Source organism: Triturus cristatus, chromosome 4_1, assembly GCF_964204655.1.
Source record: "Triturus cristatus chromosome 4_1, aTriCri1.1, whole genome shotgun sequence".
In the NCBI taxonomy this organism is placed as follows: Eukaryota; Metazoa; Chordata; class Amphibia; order Caudata; family Salamandridae; genus Triturus; species Triturus cristatus.
The window spans coordinates 1,189,622,456-1,189,642,587 of NC_140585.1; the positions used below are offsets into that span (position 1 = coordinate 1,189,622,456).

At 53.5% G+C, this 20,132-nt stretch overlaps 1 long non-coding RNA gene across 1 annotated transcript in view; it reads right to left on the reverse strand.

Moving 5' to 3' along the window:
- Positions 1 to 19,529, reverse strand: part of LOC146856336 (uncharacterized) — a 73,029-nt gene extending 53,500 nt beyond the window's left edge. Inside the window, exon 1 of the long non-coding RNA XR_014981467.1 lies at positions 19,431 to 19,529. This is a non-coding gene — a long non-coding RNA (uncharacterized LOC146856336). The remainder of the gene's footprint in view (positions 1 to 19,430) is intronic.
- Between the last annotated feature and the right edge of the window lie 603 nt (positions 19,530 to 20,132).

Below are 20,132 nucleotides of genomic sequence, written 5' to 3' on the forward strand. Positions count from 1 at the left end.
ACAGGGACAGAGACGTTTTAATGCATGGGCAAAGTGGGCTCTGGCCCAGGGCCCCACCCTTTCAGGGGGCCCCCTGACAGAGTCAGCTCTGTTCTCCAGAGTTTTGCCCTAATGACCTTGAGTATTTCTCAAACAGATTGTTTTAAATACTGTTTCCCTTTAATTTATTTTATGTACCTTATGTGTGAGAGTCTAGTACAGCCATTTTGCAGAGAAATGTTGTGTTTATGTTTCATGCAATATACATAAAAGAATTTTCATTAAGATCAAAACAAGGCCTAACATATAAGAAATGGGAGGGCGTCACAGAGATTATTTGCAGTAATATTGGTGAGCTGCTGCTGTGTAACAATATTGAAAACACACATAACTATCCCTGAGTATTAGATGTAAACACATTTAGGGCCTTATTTATGAGAAGTGATGCATCGCTGTGTGAAAACAGGGATGCGTCACTTCTTAGCGCGCCCTCCTTGCAACATGATGGATGCGTCATATTTACTGTATGACGCATCATGTTGCAAGGAGTTACAGATACAGCAGTATATCTGACGTATTTGTAGGCGCACAAGTGATGCATTGCTGGGGTGTGTCTGAAAATAGACGCAGCTCCAGTAATGTGTCCTTTCACATGGGGCAAGCCCCATGTGAAAGGCCCTGCATCAGTCTTACACCTGCTGTGAGGCAGGTGTAAGATATTGACACAATGGCGTCCTAGAAGTGGCGCACTGAGTTCTCATAGGTTTCAATGCGCTACTTCTACGAGGCTTTTTGCGGGGCAACACCCACCCTGCATACATTATACCTGGTGCAGGTATAATGTGGTGCAGGGGTTTACAAAGTGACGCATCTGCCTAGATGCGTCACTTTGTAAATAGGGCGCAACATGGCACATTTTTTTACGCTGCCAGTGCGTAACAAAACATGACGCACCAGCGGCATAAAAGGCCCTTATAATTTGAACGAGTGTTCCTTTGCACTGTCAGGGACCTAATGAAATAAAATAGTGTATTTATCAAAGAGCGCAGCTACTCAGACTAGAGTGTCCTGGCACGTGACAGCGGGAGGAAAGCGTGTGCAAAGGTCCTTCCTGAAAGAGTGTAGGTCTGTGGTTAGTCTCAGAGACTCAGGGAGGCTATTCCACAATTTTGCGCCTAGAAAGCAGAGGGATCTGCCTCAAGTGCGGGCAGGGCATATTTTAGGCACGATGGCCAGGTTGGCATTGGAAGATCTTAGGGGTCTAGATGTTGTGTAGAGATTAACTCGCTTATTTAGGTAGCTGGCTTCTAAGCCGTGGAAAGCTTTAAAGAAGATGGTCATCGCTTTGAAGTCGATCCGTTCTTTTATGCGGAGCCAGTGTAGAGACTTAAGAATAGGTGTCGTACTAGATCTGGGTTTAGGTCTCAGGATGGCTCTGGCTGCCGCGTTTTAGGCGCTGAATAAGGGATTTGGGAAGACCGAAGTACAAGCTGTTGACATAGTCAAGCTTTGATGTCATCAGAGCCTGCACCGCAATATTTCTGCCCTCAAGCGGTAACAGTGGCAGGAATTTTTTTAGCATCCAGAGTATGCCAAAGCAAGCGCCAGTTAGATTTTGGATTTGAAAGCGCATGGAGAGTGTCTTGTCTATGACAATTCCTAAGTTTTTGACTTTCTCCTTTTCCGCGGGCGGGGACGGCAGATGTTTTGGCCACCAAGTGCTCCTGTCAGGTGTTTCTGGTTTACTAAAGAAAACAACTTCTTAAGCCAGTTAAAACCTTTGTGAGGCAAGACCTAATCATTGCCCCGTCAAAGTCGGTTCCTTTTTCACACGTAAAAATCAGCTGAGTGTCATCAGCATAGGAAATAATTTTGGCGCCCTCTTCCTGTACCAGAAATGCACGGGGGATAGATGTATAATAAAAAGCGTAGGACTGAGAATGGAGCCCTGAGGGACACCTACATTCATGGCTGGAACTGGGGATGAGAAAGGGGGGAGCCAGATGTATTCCTTCTTGGCAAATAGATCTCAGGACATCTATGTTCAGGCAGTCCCCCCAGGCCGATGTTCGCAAGTCTCTCCAGGAGCCTCTCATGTGGGACCGTATCGAAGGCAGCCGACGGATTGAGCAGTATCAATACGTCCTTGCCTCCCTGGTCCAGCTTACCCTTGAGAAATTCAGTCACTTCCAACAGAGAAGATTCCGTACTGTAGTTAGCCCTAAAACCGGATTGGGACTCATGAAGGAGCTTCCCATTTTCAATGCGTTTTTGGAGAACCTTGTTTACACGCTTCTCTAATACTTTGGAGAGGGCCGTAAGCAGGGAGATTGGCCTGTAGTTGGCAGGGTCCTTCGGGTTGGCGTTAGCCTTTTTTATCAGTGGAAGAATCTTAGCATTCTTCCATAATTTCAGCATGTTGTCTGAGGAGAGGGGAGCATTAAAGAGATGGTTTACCATGGGGTTTATGGTGGGAGCTAATAGGTTCAGGATATTCGCTGGACATGGGACGGTAGGAGAGCCAGACTTAATGCTTTGGAGAAGGGTCAGTGACTCTTCAAGCTGAAACTCAGGGAAAACTAGTAGAGATGAAGGATCCAAGAGGTGAAATTTGCTATTAGAACTAAGGTAGAAGGTCAGTTCTTCCTCTGAGATGTTAGTGAAGGCTTGTTGGATCACGGACATCTTTTTGTGGAAGATTTGAGCTATTTGCTTAGACCATTCTTCCTTGCATGGCCCTTCCTTTGTGCCGACTTTCGGGGAGGTAAAGGATTTGACTATGCTAAAGATTTCCTTACTCTTATTTTGGGCATTTTTTATCTTGGTTTAAAAGAAGTTTTTCTTGGCTGCCTTCACGAGAATGTAATTAGCTTTTAAGTTGTCTTTATACACTTTCATGTCCTCAGGTAGATAGGATTTACGCCATTTCCGTTCCATTTTTCTACAATTTCTTTTGCTAGATCTGAGGGAATCGTTAAATCATGGAGCTGGTGGGGCCAAACTCTTTGAGGAGCGCGAAACAACCAGTACCGCTGCATCAATGTTGGTTCGGAGCCATGAATCCATTGAGAGGGAGTCCGAGTCAGGGCAGCCAGATAGCTCCGGTGAGGAATGACTGAGGGCGTCTGCGAACATCGGGATGGATACTTTATGGAACGTCCTGTAATTAGGGACCCTCTGCCCTGCGTTAGCCCGAGTGGCTGTGGCAGAGTTGGGAATGACAAATTTTAAGAGGAGGTGGTCAGAACAGATAATGGGAAGAGGTAGGCTTACTGATATGTCAAAGTTGTGAAAGATTTGATCTAGGGTATGACACTTCTCATGGGTGGCCGAAGAAATAGATGGAAACATGTTGCAGGCCTGCAGAGTCTCCAACAAGGACATTTTTGAGGGTCTTTTCCATTGTCCATATGTATATTGAAACCTCCCAGAATAAGGTAGTTGTTGTATTTTAAGGCTAGGGAGGTGGTGGCTGTATTAAGCGTACTAATACAATTTCCAATGGCACTAGGAGGTCTGTAAATCAGAAAACCAGCTAAGCTATGATGGGGGGGATAAGGTACAGCAGAAGCCTAAGGTCTCTGCACCCTCGATGTTTTCCATCAGGATGGGAGAGCAGTCTAGTTGTTTATTGTAAATTTTGGTGACACCACCCCCTTCCCACTCGGCCGGTCCCTCCTAAGGATTTTATAACCCGTAGGGATGGCCGAGGTGATAGTAGGGTTGGAGGCTTCAGACAGCCAGGTCTCAGTGAGAAATAAAAGATCAGGCTGTTCGTCTAAAAGTAGGCCATAAATGTGTGGTTCATGCTTTTGCATAGAGCGACAATTTTAAAGGATGGCCTTTAAGTCCTCTGTTTTCTTATTGTTTTTATACTTATTGTTGCGTGGGAGGATCTTGGGTATGAGTTTCCTGGGCTGGAGGAGAGACAAGTTGCACTTATTGCATCAAAAGTCTACCTCCAAGCTCAGATCAGCCGCTGTACACTGACATAATGGTAGCCGCCTAAGGCTAAGCAGTTTTTCCCTATTGTAACATAGTGGAAGAAACTCACTGGAGGGGAACTGGGCAGCATGGCCGGAGCTGGACGCATCCGGAACGCCTCCAGGCGCAGACGGGCTTGCCTTTGGTGCGCCATCGGCGCGCCCGCTGCGCGCGTCCTTTTGCATCGGGAATATATAGGCTAATACCAATGATGCAAACTGGATCGCTAACACAGCTGAGGAAGTGGAAACTGAGTGGGCAGTAGTGTGGAGCCCGATAGTAGCACCAGCCCTCCGCACAATCGGTGTATCAGCCGTGGCGGACCAGGACTGGAGGAAAAGCGAGATGCGAATTGAAGCAGACAAGGAGGTGTAAGCAAGCAGAATCAAGTAAAGTGCAAGTGCGCGTAGGTAGGAGAAATTGTTAAAAAGCACAGAGTAATTAAGACACACATATACAATTTTAAAAGTATTAAAAACATAGTAGCATGGCAGGAAACACTAAATCCTATCACTGTCAGCTGCGCGCATCTGTTTGCATCGGGAATATGTAGGCTAATGCCTATGATGAAAACTGGATCACTAACACAGCTGAGGAAGCGGAAACTGTGTGGGAAACAGGGGCCCAAATTGGAACATAAATTCAAAGTTGTTCTGAACAGGGGCCCCCAAAATATGTTTGGCCCAGGGCCCCCAAAATCCTTAAGATGTCCCTGGACAGGGAGAGGGCGTGTACCCTGAAAGGAAAAATGACGTACACTCGCAGGAGTACGAGTGTCCGGCCAGAAGGAGTGGGGAGGAAGAAAACAAGGAAGGGCGCAAGAATCACCCCATGGTCCGCAGCTACAGTAGGTGTCCTTGTGTATACTCGCTACTCTATTGTGTCCCACCTGTAAGGGAACAATATGTTTGGGCACTGCCAGTGACCCCTGCAAGCCCCCCAGGACCTGTATTGTATTGTATTGTATATAGTATTTATTAGGCGCAACAAACACCCCACGGGTACCCTGGCGCTGCATTACGTGGTTAGAGAACCAATGTTACCCAATAAGGCAACAGAAGGATTAGACAATGCTCAGAGGGCAAAATCAAATTCTAGGAAACAGCCATGTCTTAATCCTTTTCCTAAACAGCAGCAGGGAATTACATTGTCTAATATCGAGTGGCAATTCATTCCACAGCCTTGCGGCAGCAACGCTGAACACTCGTCCACCCATTCTGACCCTGTTAAACCTAGGAACTTTCGCCAAACACGCCGAAGAAGAGCAGAGATATCGGGTGGGGATGTACCAGAGTAATTTTTCTTGCAGTGGTTTTGGACCAAAACCATGCAAGGCCCTAAACACTATACACAAGGACTTAAAATGTACTCTTTGCAACACTGGAAGCCAGTGTAGTTCGGCCAAACATTTTGAGGCAGAGGAGTCTCGAGGTTTAGCCAGAGCTAATCTTGACGCCATATTTTGAACACGTTGCAACTGCTGGATCAGATATTTAGGGGAATCCAGCAACAGAGCATTACAATAGTCAAGGCGACTTAAAATAGCGCCCTGCACTACTAATGCTCTGGCAAAAGCAGGCAGCAATGGGAGGATCTTTCTCAAGGCTCTAATAAGTCAAAAACAGCACCCCACCATTTTGTTCACCTGTGCCTCCAAGGACAAATCAGCACTAAACTGGACTCCTAGATTACGGACCGTTTTGGCCGGAACCAAGGGGGAAGAAGTACCTAATGGCCAGAAATTATGATGGAGAGGTAAGGGAACCTTCCCTAATGTGCAGTACATGATTTCAGTTTTCTCTGAATTAAATTGTAAAACATTCAGCCGTAGCCAGTGCGCTGTGTCACGCATGCAGGCATGAAAATCCTCCAACGCCGAAGGTTGGATGCCATCCAAGGATAGAATAATCTGAGTGTCATCAGGATAGTTTATCAGCTTCACATTGTGAGCCTGGATTATATTAATCAAAGGACTAAGATAGATGTTAAACATAATCGGGCTGATGGCAGACCCTTGAGGGACACCATGGCCAATATTAATAAAGGCAGATTGAAACGGCAGACGAGCCACCGCCTGACAACTACCAGAGAGATAAGAGCGGAACCAGGCCAAAGCAGTACCTACCACTCCAAACTCCTCAAGGCGGGTCAGCAAAATACTGTGGTTGACCGTGTCGAAAGCGGCAGACAAGTCGAGCAATATTAATATTGCCGACTGTCCCTTGTCTGCCAACAAGTGAAGATCATCCATCACGGTCACCATAGCAGATTCTGTACTGTGTTCTGAACGGAAACCAAATTGAACATCAGCTAACTTGTTATTTTCTAAGAACACAGACAGGGATCTGCTGGCCCAGCGTTCAAGGATCTTCACAGGGTAGGGTAGGAGGGAGATTGGTCGATAATTTTCTGGGCGGGCTGGATCAATAGTAGCCTTCTTCAGGAAAGGAGTAACCACGGCCTGTATCAGGGGGTTTATCTGTGGTTCATAAGAATGACATGGTGGAACCCAGGAGAAAGTTAGTTTATTCCTGATTTAACGTTGGTTTACATTTCTGCTTATAGGTCTATAGAAAACAACCTAGGGGTAAAGCATCAATCTGTGAATTCAGAGCTGGACAGGTAGGTAATAGCTCCAATAATCTCTGTACCAAGAGGTGACTATTAAAATTGACCACTATAGGGGGAGGAGCCTAGCGCGCAACCAAGATGGCCGCGTAGGTGCGAGGCTCCCGAGGACCTCCGCAACCTCCCACGACTATCCTGAATTTATCCTGTCTCGGATGAGGGGAATGTGTTGGTGAGCCTGAGCTGAGGTGGCACCCGTTTCCCGTTGTCAAATCGGACCTCGGACACCGGAGTAAGCACCGATTGAAGTCTGCGGCCTTCTCCTCGCCAGACCCTGAATTTGCGCTGAGGGGTGACCCAGTGACAAAGTGAACAACAGCGGCGGGCCGGGCCTGGCAAGTCGCGCACCCCGCGCTTTCGCTTTCGCACCCCCTTGCAATCACTGCAGGGTTGGGTCGCGGGGCTCTTTGTGTTGGTGTGGTCTCGCTGGGAGACTTGGCCTGCCCGCCGGCTGTGACCCACCCCGCCGATCAGGGGTGGCCCCCCCCGGAGCTTCTGGCCCTGATTGCCTGCCCTTCACGACGTGACTGGTGCGACCGGGAGACTAGTGGCCATGGCCACCAAACAAGATGGAGACCGGGCAAAGACCAAGCCGACCCGGCATGGCACCACCCATCAGGCCAACAGTATGGACCGCTATACCCTCCAGAAGGGATCTCCCGGCGGACCGCACAAATCCCCTGAGGACCCTCCTGATGCCAAGGACCTGCCCACGGATCTGACTCTGCGGGATGTCATGGGCGCCATTGCCGAGATGAAGGCCTCGGTAGGCCAGCGGTTCGACACACTGGCACAGAAGATCGACTCGGTCCTCGTGGATGTTGGCCTGGTGAGGGCCGATCTTTCCAAGACCAACGACCGAGTTGATTCTTTGGCCCACACCGCATCGGGCCTTACTACTGATGTGGCGGCGCTACAAACAGAGGTGCGCCGGCTTAGTCAGGCGAGCGCGCTTATGGATCGGCGCCTGGAGGACTCCGAGAGTCGGGCCCGGAGAAACAACATCCGCATCATCGGAGTACCCGAGGGACGGGAAGAAGCGGCGGCGGACCTATTTGTGGAGGACCTGATCGCTACCCATCTCCAGCCACGGGGGCTGAGTAAATTCTTCGCGGTGGAGCGGGCCCACAGGGTTCCCGGGGGAAGGCCGAAGGTCGGAGCCCCTCCGCGGCCCCTCATTGCCCGGATTTTCAACTTTCGGGACAGAGACGCTATCCTGCAAGCCTCCAGACTGTTGGGGCCGGTTAAGCTTGACAACATGGAGGTGAACTTTTATCCGGATTTCACCCCAGCGGTCCAGAAGCAGAGACTGAGCTTCCAAGGCGTCAAGCGCCGTCTTCGGGACTTGAACCTTAAATACGCAATGCTCTTCCCAGCCAAGCTGCGAGTGGAGGTAGAGGGTCGCACGCACTTTTTTGATCGCCCGAAGCGGCCGGAGACTGGCTGGACACTCTGTCTGGGGATCGTGATCTGGGGGGCGGGGGGGGGGCGGCGGGGGTAGACGGCACACTGGATCGAGACTGAGGGGGTGATGTTGGGCTTCACTCTGGACAAAAATGTTGCCACTCTCGATTAAGCATCTGTCTGTATAATTTCCCCTCCTATGGAGGTTGTGTGGGGTCTCTTGGGGGTTCTCCCTCCTCATCTAGGGGGCTTAGCTAGTTTTTATTATATATATGGGGCGACAGGCACACTGCACGTTGGGGGGGCTGTTCGGGCTCATGCAGGGGTGCAGGGAGGGGGGAGTTTTGTTGGGGTGGGTGGGTAGGGATGGGGGGGTGTTGTTCGTTTTCACCACAAGGCAAAAGTATCATTGTGCTAGCTCTATAGTGCTCTCGGGGGGACGAATGGTGGCTCTTGTCTATGATGGGGGGTAGGGAACTAACTCTTTTGTCCTGGAACGTGAATGGACTGGGGGACAGGATTAAACGTGGGGTGGTCCTGCAGTTCTTGAAGCGAATCTCGCCCGATGTAGTTTTTCTGCAGGAGACACACCTCATTGGCAACTCCTTCTGCGCCATGAATCGGCGTGGCTATCGCCTAGTGGCCCATTCGGGCTTTACGTCTGGCTCAAGGGGTGTGGGCATCATGGTTAAGAACTCGCTTCCGCTGGAGATTGATGAGGTGCTCCATGACGACAGGGGACGTTACGCGGTCTTGGTGGGAAGGATGGAGGGCAAAGTGGTGGTTTTTGTGTCAGTATACGTCCCACCGGGGCTGCAGTCGACTACCTTTGCGGACCTGGGGCGCCTCCTCCTTGGCCTTCCGGGGGGGATTCTGGTGGTGGGGGGGGATTTCAATGCGGTGGTTTCCGGGACTGTGGATCGTCACCCCCCTAGGGACCTCCCCCGGGCCCAAGCGTGGCTCTCTGGTCTATTGGACACTTTGGGATTGGTGGATTGCTGGCGTTTAAAACATCCCACGCAGTTACAGTATACCTTCCATTCGGGGGCCCATGGTAGCCTCTCACGACTAGATTATGTCCTGGTCCCGGCGGCCTATGTTGGGAGGGTGGGAGAGGTGCGCCATTTGGCACGGGGTATCTCGGACCATTCCCCGCTCCTGTTACACCTGGACCTTTTTCTGAGGGGTGAGGGTAGGGTGGTCCCGATCAATCCCTGGTACTTGCGCGACCCCACTATTCGCGCTGAATTGATTAAATCCCTCCAGCGCTACTTTGACGAGAATGTGGGGTCCGTGCCTTCGGCTGTCTCACTGTGGGAGGCATTCGAGACAGTACTACGAGGAGAGGCCCTGTCCCTCATTTCCCACACCCGGAGGCGCGAGCGGGAGGAGGTGACCCGGGTGGAAGCTGAGATAGCCGAGTTGGAGGGTAATCTAGAAAGTGGGGTGATGGATGCCGTATTGCATGTCCTCCAACTCAAGCAAGCGGCCTATAAGGCCCTCGTCACGGAGGCAGCCAGGGGCCTCAGTAGAGAGCAACAGGGGAGATTGTATGATGTGGGTGATAAGGCTGGTAAATTGATTGCGTGGCTGGACAAAAAGGAGAGAGCGAGTCGTGTAGTCCCGCTGATTGAGAAAACAGACGGTGTGTGCGTTACTGAGCCGGAAGAAATTGTCTCCTGCTTCGCGGACTATTTCCGTGGGGTGTATTCCCCGGTGTCTTCCTGCTCTGAAGAGGATTCCCGTACCCTGCTCAGGGATATCGCGCTGCCTTCCCTTTCGGAGGAGGACAGAGTGTCGTTGGACGCCGCTCCAACCTCCGACGAAATCGCACTCGCCATACGTTCGGTCGCTTCCGGCAAGGCCATGGGTCCTAATGGTCTCCCCATCGAGTTGTACAAATTGAGACCGGATACGCTGGCACCACATCTCCGATCGATGTTCCTGGAGGCCCATTCGGTGGGCTCCCTCCCGCTGGACCAGCGTCTGGCTACAATCGTGGTTATCCACAAGGAGAGGAGACCTCGGGACCGGGTTACATCCTATCGGCCCATTTCGCTACTGAACGCGGAGCCTAAAATTCTCGCCAAGGTCCTGGCCAACCGGCTGGTCGGCGTGGTGGGCGAACTGGTTCACCAGGATCAGTCCGGCTTTATTCCCCATCGTAACACAGCTCTTAACTTGCGGCGTTTGCATGGGGTGCTTGCACGTGTTCAGTACATACGGGAGCCGGCCATTTTGGCATCCCTGGACGCCACCATGGCGTTTGATACGCTTGAATGGCCATACATCTGGGCGATGCTTGCGAAGTTTGGCTTTGTCGCAGGGTTCATCAGTTGGGTCAAATTGCTGTATTCGGGCCCATTGGCGCAGGTGGTGGTGAACGGTAGAGTATCGGCTCCGTTCGAGCTGGGCCGGGGCACGCGGCAGGGCTGCCCCTTATCGCCGCTCCTTTTTGCACTTGCCTTGGAGTCCCTGGGAGAGTGGCTGCGGTGGGAGCCCTCCATCCGTGGTCTCCGTTGGACCCCCGAGCATGAGGACCGCGTATCCCTATACGCTGATGACATCCTCTTGTACCTAGCTTCCCCACGTAACTCACTTATAGTACTGGTTGATGTTTTGCATTCATTTGGTCGTAACTCCGGCCTTGTCATCAACTGGGCTAAATCGTGCGTGTATGTTCTCTCTGGGGAGGCGCCCATTCTCCCGCGGGGCTGTCCGATCCAGATCGCCCCGCAGGGATTTCGGTACCTGGGTGTCTTCATTACTCTGGACCCGGAGGCCCGGTATGATCTGAACTTGCTTCCCCCCCTCCAGCGCCTGAAGGAAGATGTCACGCGCTGGCGGCGCTTGCCGCTCTCGCCGCTCGGCCGGGCGGCATTGTTTAAGATGATGTCTCTGCCGCGCTTCCTCTACGCTTTGCAGAATACTATGGACCCCGTCCCAGCGCGCTACTTCCGTGAGGTAGAGAGTTTGCAGCGCCGCCTGTTCTGGGACGGGAGGCCGCGTATTGCCCTGGCGAAGCTGACGCTCCCATGGTATGACGGCGGGATTGCCCTCCCGGATATCAAACGATACTATTGGGCCTCCCAGCTGGCTGCGATTAATCACGGCCTGTATGGGCCCGCTTTAAACCCGGCATTCGAAATGGATAAGATGCTACTCCCGGGTGGGGACTATAATCGAGCGCTCTACTCCAGCACGCCCGACGCTCGGCTGACCGGACCCACGCGTGTCATGGTGCGAGTGTGGCACGCGGCTAATGTGGCGATGGGGTGGAAGGATCGTCTGACCCGGGCGTCACCACTATACGCGTCCGAGCAGTTGGGCTCCCTGTGGACCTCGAAGGGCTTCGAGAAGTGGGACATGATAGGCATTAGCAAGGTGGGGGATCTCTGGAGGAGGGGAGGGTTTAAAACGTTCGAGATGCTGCAGACGGAGTTCCACTTGCATGGCAGGGAGTACTTTCGGTATTTGCAGATCCGTCATGCACTGGGCTCCGTCTTCCCGGACGTTGCATCCATCCCGGAGTGTTCCCCCCTTGAGGATAGAGTGCTGGATGGACACGTTCCGGACAGCACGATCTCACTGATCTACAAAAAACTGATCAATGACCGCACGGGATTGCTGATTGCCCTTCGTGAGGCTTGGGTTGCCGATGGACTGGAGCTGGACGACGAGGACTGGACCCTTGCGGTGGCCTCCCCGAAAGAGGTGGCCATACCGGCCCGCCTTCGCTTCGTCCAGCTCAAGATACTCCACAGAGTCTACATGACGGGGCCGAGGCTTCTGCGTATGGGCTATGCTGTGGACGGGTTGTGTAAGCGTGGGTGTGGCGCTTTGGGGACCTTTCTGCATATATTGTGGGAATGCCCGAAGGTGGAGCGATTCTGGCGTGGTGTGCATGAGGTCCTGCGTGTGGTTACGCATGTGGTGCTGCTACCCGAAGCGAGGAGATGCCTGTTGAATGTGTGGGAACCTACCGACTACTCGGCGCCACAGACGTGGTGGGTGACTCTGGGATATATGGTGGCCAAGCGTGATATTGCTCAACTGTGGGGATCTCAGAGGTCCCCGACTGTCTCGGCCTGGAAGGAACATATGGATTGGTGCATGTTTCGGGAAAAGGTGGTGTATGTTGCGAGAGGTAAGCCTGGGACATGGGTGAAAGTCTGGGGCCCCTGGAACGCCTACCGCGGGGGAATCTGTACTCCACCGTTATTGCCCGATCCGTCGCCTGCCCCATCCCCGTAGCCGACCCATCTTCCCTGTTCCGGGCATTGAGTTTTACCCAGCCCTAATCCTGATCTCTTCCCCTTCTTGATACTCCTATGGATTGGTAGGGTCCCCCTCTCAGGGGAGCACATGCTGCTATTTCTGATTGTAGATTGCCTTGTGGTTTTTGTTTTTTCTGGTTGTTATTTCAGTTTAAAATGAAACCGTACAGTGGGGTCCGGATGGTGTGGCTATCAACGCTGCTAACTCCTGTGCATCTTCCTTAGCCGCAATGCGCGCTCTACAATGTGTATCATATGCTCCTTTTGTTTACTAGCGGCCGGCCGGAAGGTTGTAGGCCCATCTTTGTATATTTTTTGAGTTTTGTAATAAACGGTTTAAAAAAAAAAATAATAATTGACCACTATAAATCCCCCCTATAGTTTTCTTAGAATTACCTACCTACCCCACTCTTCTCCCCATGCTAATATGCAGCCAATGGAGGATTTTGATCATTAATTGTTCAATAGATTCTACTTGGGTAGCTCAGGGACATTAGCCAGAATCACCACATAGGGGCATGCTGCTGGAGGTAAAGCTAATCTCAAAAAAGGCTTGGCCAGATTGTCTCTCTCCCACCCTTCTTGTGAAGAGTTACCTCTGTACTTCGAAGTTGCTCCTGCTCTTGCTTTATTACTGGGCCGCCATTCTAAATTCAATATGGATCCCCGTAAAGCAGCTGTACTAGTATGCGTAGGAGGAGTATCATGGTACGGGAGAGGATATTGAATTGACGAGCATGGGGGGCTTGTTTGTTGTAATTGGGACCCTCGGTATAGTCGGGTACCTAGTTGTAATTGAGAATTAGGATTGTTACCTCCTGTAATGTCTATACCTGGTCCTCGGTCTTCCCCACCCTATGTCTGAAGGCGGGCCCCGGGGGAAGTGAAGGTCGCAGACCAGTCTTCCCCCGGGGAATTCGTGCAACGACCGGAAGGACATGGTGGGGGTGGGATCATAGGAAGGAGAGGGGCGGGAGTTGGGAGGGTATATAGGTGTCAGGAGAGGAGTATCCGGCCTCTTCCTGACACCTGAGCACCACCGGGGAGGGAAAAGTTTGTGGAGATTATTATAGGGTTAGGCCATCTGCCACTTTGTCGATCGGCGGGGGGGCTGACACTGGGGGGACCGTGAAGTTTTCCACGACTGTCTTGACGGCATGGTGATTTCGGTGCGGCGGACGTTGGAGCGGCATGGAGGCTTGGCTGGGCCGGCCGGGCGGATACTATACGTCCTGGGGCGGCGTGGCTGGCGGAGGTGACCGTTCGCTACAGGTAGGGGGGGAGGGGGGGGCTGCCCGATTGCGGTGTCCGGGATGCGAGGTGGCGGGGGAGGGCCCTGCTTGCGGGCGCGCTTGTCATCTGCGCGTGCGTGCTTTGCGGTCCATGCGGGAGGGGGTTTGGGGGCTGGGACGGCTCGCTCGGCAGCGCGACCTGGTCAGGCGGCGCATGGCGGGACTGAGGCGCGGGACGGCGGGGTTTGCGTGTGTCGACCCGCGTGCAGTCTCCCTGGGTTCGACCCCCGCGGTCGCGCCCCCCCCCCCCCCTGGTTAGCACTTGCCGACTTCACATAGAGCGCTTTGACGTAGGTCCCATTAGGCTGAAGCTGTCTATCCATAACCGGGGTCAGCATAGGGCATGTAATGCATCGATTGAAGCTCATCAGGACGTTGCCGTCACTGCCCCCGGTACTCTGTCGGGAGCGGGTCCTGGATTACGCGTCCCAGGCACTGTTCCCAATACGGCGCGCGGGCCCCAATGTCCCCACATGCAAGCGGGGGCCCAATTTTAGCGCGCACATCCCACACAAAGCGCCTTGAGGCCGTTCGCGCCGCCGCTTTTAAATGTGAGCGGCGCGAAAAACCGGTCATTTCAAGTGGCTCCTTTACTTGCTCCAATTCTTTTCCTCCTCGTGGGCGGTTGCGGCGCTGCTACTTGCTGGCCATTGGAAGAGTATTCTGTTAATTACATTGCCTGAGTGGGGCGCTGCAATTCACACCCACAGCCAGGCAGGGTTCGGCACAGGTTCCGGGGGGGGGAGGGGGGGGCAGGGGCAGTGGAGGCGCAGTGAGGCAGGGTGTTGCGTAGGTGCTGCAGCGGGGGTAGGCGGTGCACGGGGAGTCAGGGAGCAGCAGGCAGTGGGGGCGGGGGTCATCGGAGTCCAGATGAGGGACTGCCAGGACGGCATGAGACCCGGTGGTGCTGGGGACCCACTCAGTTTAGCAACCGAGTGGGGTGGGGGATCCAGGACCGGCGGAGAAGGCCGGCAGATGAGGGGTGTTGCCAGCGGGGCGCACGACGGCTCTGAGACGCTGGCCAGAAGCAGTAGGGGGGTCCGCGGCGGCCTGCCCTCCTTCGAGGGATTCGCGCATTGAGCATCGCAATTTTGTGAATACTACCGAGTTCCGATTATGTGCGGTGTGATGGGTGGTATGACTGGGGTTGGGGGTGCGGATGGAAGCCTGTGACGGTGTGCGACGGTAGAGGTTTTGGTGTGCCGGATGCAGTGCGATGGGCAGGATGTACGCTGGCGTGGCGTTATATTGTGAGGTTTAAGTGTTCACGCCCTGGTGGGCACCGGGTGCTAATGTTTAGGTCGGTGCAAGGAGCGACTGGCGTCTCCAATGGGGCTTTGGAGAGGGGGATTGCCAGGGGCGGGGGGGGCGGGGGGGGGAGTGCAGGTAACCGGTCCATTGTGTTATTTGTTTCAGGCGCTTGCGGCCTCAGACGGCGCAGGGACAAGGAGATCCGGTCTGGAAGAGGAGGTCCTGGACGGACGCTCAGGTACATGACTGTGGGGGGGGTTTTTAGATCTTGGTGTCGTACTTTGCCGATACCGGTCCATGCCCTGGTTGTCACCGGGTGCTCAATTTCTGAGTTATGCAAGCGGTGGTGATACCTGCAAGGATTGGTACGTCGCCAATGGGGCCTTGGAGTGGGGAATTGCTCTGGAGGGAGGGGGGAGCAAGGTAACCAGTCCATTTATTTGTTTCAAGCGAGTGTGGCCTTTCGACGGCGCAGGGGCAAGGAGCTCCGGTCTGGGAGGGGAGGTCCTGGATGGACGCTCAGGTAAATGACTGGGGGGGGTTTTCAGCCTTGGTGTCGTACTTGGCCGATACCGTGTCTACGCCCTGGTTGGCTCCGGGTGCTCCCTTTCTCAGCTTATGCAATGGTATTTCCTACAATGAGGTAAGGACAATGCTGGAGGCCTGGGGAACCCAGGGCCCACGTGACGCACAGCTGGTCAGCGGGGGAGTTCGGGGGTGATGCATACAAGGATTGGTACGGCGCCAAGGGGGCCTGGGAGCGGGGGATTGCCCTGGAGGGGGGGGGGGGATGTGCAGGTAACCAGTCCATTCTGTTGTTTGTTTCAGGCGAATGCGGCCTCGGAGGGGGCGGGGGCAAGGAGCCCCGGGCTGGAGGTGGAGGTCCTGGACGGACGCTCAGGTAAATGACTGGGGGGGGTTTTTTCAGCCTTGGTGTCGTACTTGGCCGATACCGTGTCCACGCCCTGGTTGGCACCGGGGGGCTCCATTTTTCAGGTTATGCAATGGTATTTCCTACAATGAGGTATGGACAATGCTGGAGGCCTGGGGAACCCAGGGCCCACGTGACTCATAGCTGGTCCGCAGGGATGGTCGGGGGTGATCCATGCAAGGGTTGGTATGTCGCCAATGGACCGTGGAGTGGGGGATTGCCCTGAAAGGGGGGGAGGGGGTGTGGGCAGGTAACCAGTCCATTTTGTTGTTTGGTTCAGGAGAGTGCGGCCGCAGTCGGAGCGGGGGGCAAGGAGGTCCAACGGCATCTCCGTTTTGGCGAAGGAGGTCCTGGACGGATGCTCAGGTAAATGAATTGGGTGGTTGAAGGTCTTGGAGTTGCACTGGGAAGCTTAGGTTTCACGCCCTGGTTGGCACCGGGTGCTCATTCCTCAGGGTCTGCGTAGGGTGGTCCTTCAGTAAGGTGGGGACGATGCTGGGGGCCTGGTGAACTCGGGGCCCGACTGACGCGCAGCGGAGGCGGCAGGGGAGTTCGGAGGTGATACATGCGGGGTTAGACAGGGGCCTCAGTATCTGGCGCGCGAGGGTCACGAGGCGTGACGAGGGCAGTGTTCTGCTGATGGGGACTTGCAAGGGGACTGGTGGAGGTAGTTGTGGTGATGATACAATCAAAGTAGGGAAAAAGAAGCTGTGATCCAAACGGCTTCCAGCTAGTCATAAATAATCAAGGGAGAATGGATCACTTGTTGCTGGCACCAGGGTTCAGGTGTTTGTATCTGATATAGGTAGAAAACCCTCAATCACGTCAAGATATGTATGGGCGGTATATCTTGGTTCTCCGCCTGTAAATACGGGATGGCATCATCATTGGGTTTATTCCATGCATCCTCCAACCCGGAGGGCACCACTGAATTCTCCAGTAGTGATCAGGGAAGAAAATGATAAAATAGAAAAGTGAGGAGTGCTCAGGTGAGTGATTACAAAGAAGTGTTCCTCAGGCTACCTATAAAAAAGTTTTTATTCTGATAGGTGCTGGGGAAGCGTTAAAAAGGTCAAATTGCAGACAGGATGTGTAATGAATCCTCTGCGATATTAAACGTAGTGATCGGTCGACATGTTTCAGCTCTTGTAAAGCCCAGAGGAGGGTCAGGGAGCTTTCTTCAGGACCTCAGGTGAATAAAGACAATTGAAAAATTTGTTATCAATTACATGTAGAAGTTCCAATGTCAATTCAGATGGACTTCGTCAGGATTTGTACCTGATATTTTCACAGTACGGGGCCTGGGGCCGAGGGGAAGTGGCTCCTTTGCGGAGTGGCACGAATCCTACGCCTGTTGGGCGGGCACGGAGGTGTCAGCAGGAGGGCTGTTCGGGGGGGGGGGCCGGGGGCGAAGTCGGAGATTGGGGAGATGGCGGCCTAGGAGGGTGTGTGGTGCCGGGGTAGGGAATAGAAGGGTTTGGGCGAGGATTTTGGAGAGTTTGGGATGGAAAGGACAGGAACAGGATACTGCGGGACTAATTATTCTTTTTCTACTGCAGGTGGGGGGAGTGGCCGGGGAGCCAGTGTGGTCGCATGGACAGGCGGACACTCTCCCGAACGTTGGGCAGCAACAGAGGCGACATGGCGGGTGTACGGATGTCATCTGGCAGGGGACATGTAGTCATTTGGGATGTATGTTGATTGTGGGGGAACGGGGGGATTGACTCGGGGTGAGCGTGGCGGCCAGTGGGTGACTGTGCCATACGATATGGGGAGTGACTCCACTACAAGCGAAACACATTGGGGAGACGGTTCTGCGGAACAGGGCAGGTCTGATTTAATCCAAGAGACTTGGCATGGGAAATGGTTAGATGACAAGGAACTTGGGAAGCGGGTTAGGAAGCAGCACGGCGCAGTGCAATGAAGGGACGTCGAGCATGATTCCAAGGAGTCAGGCTGCAATGGATGAGGCTGTCTGGGGGACGCTGGTGGCCTGGTGGGGAGGGGGGGGGGCCCCTTTCATGGATGGGGAGGCTCCTGGACATGTTTCTGGGGTTTACGAGGGACACTGGAGTAAGGGTGGATGGGCATCCACCGATGGTGCATTGCAGAGGAGCAACTTTTGTGGGGGCGGTTTAAACATGCTTTACGGCTACTAGCCCACTGGTCAGGGGGACTGTTTGAGGGGACGGTTGGTTTTGGGATGGAGCATTTGTTAGGGCTGGATTGCCATGGAAATGTACCTTGTCAGAAAGTTGCGCTGGCTGTATGGGTGCATGGTAGGCCACCGAGGGTGCCTGGCAGAGGACGGATTTTGAGGGCTGTCGAAATTGCTTACGGGGGTACGGCCCGCAGGTAATGGGACTATTGGACGAGGCACAGGCGGTCTTGTTGGGGGCTGGGACGCTCTTCAGGGTTGGGGGGCTTGGCAGGAAGGTTACTGGATTACAACGGATATTGGCTGTACGGGTGGATGGTCATCCACCGACGGGGCCTTGCCAAGAAGGGAGTTAGGGGGCGTTGGACCAGGATTATAGGGGGACGGTCCACGGTTAGGGAGCCGGAGGGAAAACAGCGAGGTGGTTGTTTGCGATGGTACGAGTTGCACGGGCGGGGTTTCGTGTGGAAAGGCTGCTGGAGGCCGCAGGACATAGTTTCAGGGATGGATGGGCATCCACCTGCTGTCTGGAGCGTTAAGTTGGGCAACCTGGGGGGACCGGGGGTCCTACTTCAACTAGGTGCGCCTTTCGCAGTCTGGGGTGTCCTGGCGAGAGAGAATGTTGGACAGGATGTAGGTTTTAGGGGATTGGGGGTCATCCACGGGGTGCCGCACGGTAGACGGGATGGAGGCGAAAGGCGCACTAGAGCTGGGGGTGGGGCAGGGAACCGCCCTCCGGGGGTTTCCCTGGTTGGCGGTACTTTGGAGGGGTGGGTAGTCACATACGGGCGGATCCAACCCTCGGGAGGGGAGAACGGTACACAGGTGACTGATAGCGGGCGCGGGAAGCAATGACCAATGAAGGAAATTACACTGAGGATGCTTGGAGGGCAAGTGATGGGGAGAGGAAGGAGGTCACCGAGTGAATGGGGGAAGAGTCTAACAGGTGAGATGGTTTTGAGAGTGGATGAAAGGAGAATGAGTCGGTATGGGTTGGGGAAAGGATATTTATTGCATTTATGTACTGTCGAATAAAGTCTAAATGATTGCAACCATGTCCTAATAAAATGGCCTTTTACGCTTCAAGTAACAGCGTGGAGAGTGGTTCTTGCGCGATCTTTATTTCTGACGGATTCTGTAAAGCAGGGCCCGAGTGTGGGGAGGGTTCAGTTATCGTATGCAAAGTAGGTGCCTGTACTATTAACTCTGTCCTTCGAATTATGCCCCCTTGTAGTGATAATATGGCCAAGATTGAAGCTATTTTTCTTCAATTATGCTTAGTCTCTCGATAAGAGGCTCCACGTTTTGCCTGAATGATTGTTCCATTCTAGTGCATAGGAAGTCACAGTCAGATAATACATTTGGAGTAATATTTGGGTGTAAATTGGTCGTAGTTTTTGCTTTCCCACAGGCAACTTTTCCTACCTCTCCAAACAAAAGTCTGCGCTCTGCATTTTCCATCTCCTTCGCTAATGCATTTGCTGCTTTGGACAGAAATGAGTCCAGGGTATTAATGGAATCCTCACCTTGCTCAGCAACTGCCTTTTCCGTTTCCCCCTAGCTCAGCTGGTTCAGTCTAACGCTCTTCGTATCGTGGAAGTTAGAGGGGGGACCAGCCCAGCCTCCTACGGGCGGGAGTGCATCACGTTTAAGAGCACGTCATGCGTCAGGTGACACGCTGTGCAGAGGGAGTCGGGAATTGTGGTTTTCCCCAGCGGTGCTTCTAGCCTGCACGGCTTCTCCTCAGCTCTCCACCAGTATTGCTGTACAGGGTCTTCTGCATTCATGTACCGCGCCAATAGAGTGAACAGCCACTGGGCCCATGGGTGACACTATGCTCAGGCCTCTCCTACATGACTATCAGTATTCAAAAGCCCCACAGCTTATAACTTGTGTCAAGCGGACTCAGGGAGTCAGCTATTTCATATCCGCTGGCCTCTCGCCGCCTCTCCAAACCTAGGTCCTAGAGAATAAGCCCCCTCCACCGCTATAATAACTGCAGCCTGTTACCAGTCACCTGGATGCTGCCTGCAGCCGCTACAGGTGCAGTCCCACACCTCTGGGGGCGCCTGTCAGCTATCTGCTTATGGCAGGCACACCTGCTGCCTCCAACGAGGACACAGCAGAATGATCACTCCACCTTCGGCCTCCTGGCCTCTGCAGCCCTCTCATTCGCGGCTCCGGTGCTCCAGTTGCGCACTGCCCGCGGGGAGGGGGGGGGGGCTGTG